Genomic DNA, 4,812 nt, shown 5'->3' with positions numbered 1-4,812 from the left:
AAATGTATGCTAGGACCACAAGTTTGTTTTCTAAAAGAGATTCTACCTTAACGGCAAGGTACATTGAGGTTAAGTAAAAAGAGAACGGTGTGTTTAACTGATGCTGGGCTTTTGTTTTCTCTCTGTCACACTCTCGACAATTGTGTACTACGTGTGATAGCACTTTTGTCTTTTGTCTACGACGGGAGAGTGTAAAGTTTCTTTTGTTGTTGTCGTAGTCGTGGTTATGTTTACACATCTGTTGGTATGCGTTTGCATTGCGGGATTGTCGTCTTCTTTTGCCGTGTCGTGGCCTGGCTGGCTGGTTCTTTACTTCTGTTTGGCTAACATCTCTAGTTGATGGTGATGTTGTCGTTGTTGTTGTTGTTGGATTTTCTGCAGCAGCTGCCTGCTAGTGATGATGTCGTCGTCTTCTCTTGTGTTTAGTGCAAAAAAGCTTTGGAGGACAATTCAGTTCAATCGCCAACCTTCACGCTGAACTGTTGTATCTGAAATTCGTGGAATATTTCAAAGATGAATGAAACAAGAGAAGAAAGAAAAAAATATAGAAATAAATTCTGTGTGAAATGATTTTTGATGTGATGTGTGGCAAAAAATATATCCTTGTGTGCTCTTGTGTGTGTGCGTGATTTTTATGGAAAATATAATAATTATTGTGTAATTAAAAAAAAGGGCATAAAATCAAGTTCTCTTCTAATAATAAAAAAAAATAATTACAAAAAAAGATTCCCCAGCAAAAAAAAAGAAATCAACTACAAAAAAATGTAAAATATGAAAAAATACCTTAACATCAGTTTTGGGTGTGTGCCACTGCTGAAGCTGCTGTTCGTCGTATTCCAGGAATTTCTCTGTGTGTGTATGTGTAAATTTACTATAAAAGCAAACGAATGAAAAAGCATGAAGTGTAAAAGAAAAACAGCAAAGGTCTTGGGAGTTTCTGTTCCAAAAAACAAAATCTCTCTCTTTTTTTGTTAAGAAAATAAAAAAGAGGTCTATATACAATAATGTGTGTGTTTGATTTTTTGCTAGTTTTCAATTCAAGTGTCATATATATTTCTTGGGGCTTTGATATCAAATGTGTGTGTGTATGTAGTTTCTACACTTCATTTAAAAAGCGGTCTATTTACCAAACAGAATGGAAAAGTAGAAAAAAAAAAATGAATCGAAGCATAAGATAACTGTAAAAATATTGTATCGTCACCATGTTGACACGTGCTTTTTTTCTTTTGATTGCGTATTTCCTCAATTTCGGATTTTGTTTTGCAACAACAAAGTCACTACAAGAAAAGTTCAAACGCCATATCATTTATCGTCATATTCTATAAGCAAACAAACAAAAACAGCAGCAAAATAAAAAACATTTCATATTTGGATTTGTTAAATGGCATATTAGGTGGTAACGATTGGCTTGATTTTTTTTTTGCTTTCAAAAATAAAAAAAAATATATGGTTATTTGACCAGCAATATGAAATAGACGAATGATCGAATCAAAACGTTTGGTCAGACGGATTTTTTGGTGGCCAAGTTTTTGCAAATTCATAAAAAGACTGAGGTACAATTTTTCTTTCAAACACGCGTTCAGAGCTACAGTAAAAAGTCATATAATACCGTCTACAATATTTGGTACACTCTCTAAGCACTTTAAATGTCTAAAAATTTCATAAATAATTTTCCTAAATTTCATAAAAATAACCAGTGAGCGGAGCAGTATAGTCGGACGGGGCCGATCAAAAGACACCCCACACAACTACCACAGAACTATATCTGTCTGGCGATTTTTATTCTGAGCCTGGGTAATTTTTCGTGATAGTTGCACCCTCTTACCCGATTAGAGGTCAACAGTACCTCTTCCTTACACTGGCATATTTTCCGAATATTACCACTATTCAGTGCGGCCCTTATAATTACTTTTCCATATCCCCTACACCCTGGGTTGTGTTGTGATGTTCGGCTTATAATTATAGCTCATAGATCGAATCGAAAAAAGAAACATGAGAAAATAAGTTTTCAGTCCACTTCATCCCAAAATTATAATCTGATCATCACCGAAAAATAAAGGCGTTGTCCTTGACCAACTCTGGAAGTTCTTGGAACATTTCAAAGCGATCAGTCCTATATTTCCGTCCTCTAATGTGGTAATGGATTACTAAATAATATGTGAATACGAAGCACCTGTAACTCCCACATCCGAGTACATACGAAAATATAATTGGTATCAATTTAAAGGCCAACCACTCCTCTTGGATATACTATAAACTTCTATGTCCTTTAGGTGTAAATATATACGCTATAGAATACAAATTTTGACATTTTTCACACAAAAGTCAGGGTCCATTTGACCCGCTAAATATTGACCGATCTTTATCAAAAAAGGCATGCTTATTCCTTGGCCCAATCCCCCTCCCCATGTAACAATTCGAGATGTTTGGGCCATACTTTCGGCCTTTGGAGCGATCAGAAAAACCGACAAAAATTAAGTATTGGGTCAATTTCATCCCCTAAATATTAACCGATCTTTACCAAAAACAATAGGGGTCTTCATTGGCCCGAACCCATTCTAGATGGAAAATTTCGTGAAGATTGCTCCATAACTGTGGCCTGTATCGTGTTTACAAATTATAATGGACAGACGGACGGATACACATGTCTAGATCGACTCAGTTAGTCGAGATATGACGATCGGTATACTTAAAGGTAGGTCTAGGACCAATATTTTGTGCAGGATATAAAAACTATCAAAAATTGGGGGTCTACTTCAAAACCTGGATCGACATATTCTGGACATGACTAAATTTCATGGAATTTCACATTAATCATATTCTCTCGTAATTCAAAATAACAACCATAGTAATGTACCCAGCTGACAATTTGTTCCGAGCTTTTTCCGAATTCGGAACGAAACTCTGAACAAGTTTCGATTCTGATGCCGAATTCGTACCAAAAATGGGAACAGAATTGTGTAAAGCTGCCGACGAATTCGGAAAGTTTTATTGGAAAAAATCGGGGAGAAAAAAATTACACAGTTTTTTCCCAAAAAGTTTATTTTATAGAATGTGCAGATTATTCGGCAAGTAATCGGAAAAGGGTAGATCATGTCGAAAATAAAGAGTTAACTCTCCGTTTATACCCTCAGCATTATGGCTAATGAGTGTATATAAACGGTGAAAATGTGCCTCATCGAAATATTGGTTTTAGACTCCATGTTTCCTTGGACCAAATGCGTTTCAGAAAATTTGGAGTCGATTTACGCATGTCCGTCCGTCTTGAAAGCAGCAACCGATTTCCTTCAAACTTTGCACATCTTAATATTTCTTCTAAACTTAGTTTAAGTGCGAAGATGTGCGAATATTGGTCCACTCCTTTTGGCTCCTCCCCCACAAAATGGTCAAAATTGTGCTAAAAGATAATTTTATAATAACACGCAAACGGACTATCCGATTTTAATGGAACTTTGCACAACCTAATATCTTAACTAAGCCTAGATCAATTTTGATGATGGGACCCATTGGTCCACTCTTTCTGGTTCCTCCCCCACAGAGGGTCAACATTTTCAATATTTATAACACCAATATCAAGCTAATGGAATGTCCGATATGAACCAAACTTTACACAATCCATTATCATTACGAAGTCTTGATCAAGTAGGATGATGGGACCCATTGGTCCACTCCTTCTGGTACCTCCTCCACAAATGGTAAACAATTTCAATATTTGTAAATCCAATAATTGGAATGTCCGGAATGTTTTGTAAACAAAATACAAATTTTCCTCAGAGTATGTGCCGATTACTCGGGAAATAATCGGTCAAAAACTTTAGAAACGGAGAAAAGAAATCTTATATCTGAGCCCTCGGCAAAAATTTATAGCTGGGTAGTTTGATTGAAATTGCTACGGAACATGGCAGCTTGGAATATGGAATATGTACTCTTATAATGTATACGTCCCATATATTTTTGACAACAATATTTTTGAAGAGCAAACGCAAGTTTTCAATTGAAATCCTCCAGAAAACCCGAGACATACAACTGATAGGAGCGAGGACGTACCATTAGAGTATCATCTTTAATGTTACGGGACTGGGAACCCATTATTACTGGTTCGTTTCATCAATCGGCATAGCTCCGAGACTTACAGGTTAGGCCCACTTATTTACAGCTTAGGCCCACTTACTTCCTTGAATTCGGCCGGGCCATATATTTTTATACCCTCCACCTTGAGGTAGATATTTAAAATACCTGTAATCGGTAGGGGTTTTTATATATGACGAGCTATGCCATGGTAAATATTTAGTTGAAAGATTTGACAACGAATAAGAGCCAATTCGGTTAATACCCAAAATTCCGGATAATAATTCCATACTGCTATATGTAGACTAACTTAACCACTATTGATAATTTTTGGACAAGAAGAGGTGAGTTTGGGAGGTACCGTTATATCATATCATAAAAAGGCGACCAATATTGATCATTTTAGTAGAAAATGTGTTACCCAATGCAAACTCAAAATACAAAATTACAACAAAATCGGTCGAAAAACTAGCCAAAAATCCCCCCGCTATGATTTTTTTGCTGATAACTTTAAAGTGCATGAAGGCAAAGCTCTATACATTTGTTTGTGGCTATTGCAGGTTATTTTTAATATGTCATGTCAAATCGCATGAGGAACGATTTTGTAAAACTTATCCTCCTTCGATCTCCACTCCTTGTGCGCCTTTTTCGACCTTGTGTTCCGTGAACCTTAAACTAAATACCACAAGACCAGATATTTTGTCCTTCGAATAATCATCTACTTAGCTGGCTTGTGACAGAACT

Source organism: Musca vetustissima, unplaced genomic scaffold (genome assembly GCF_032173495.1).
Source record: "Musca vetustissima isolate MV318-11 ecotype Yass unplaced genomic scaffold, APGP_CSIRO_Mvet_v1 utg66299, whole genome shotgun sequence".
NCBI lineage: Eukaryota > Metazoa > Arthropoda > Insecta > Diptera > Muscidae > Musca > Musca vetustissima.
The sequence above is the reverse complement of the archived record's forward strand: the minus strand, read 5'-3'. Positions refer to the sequence as shown.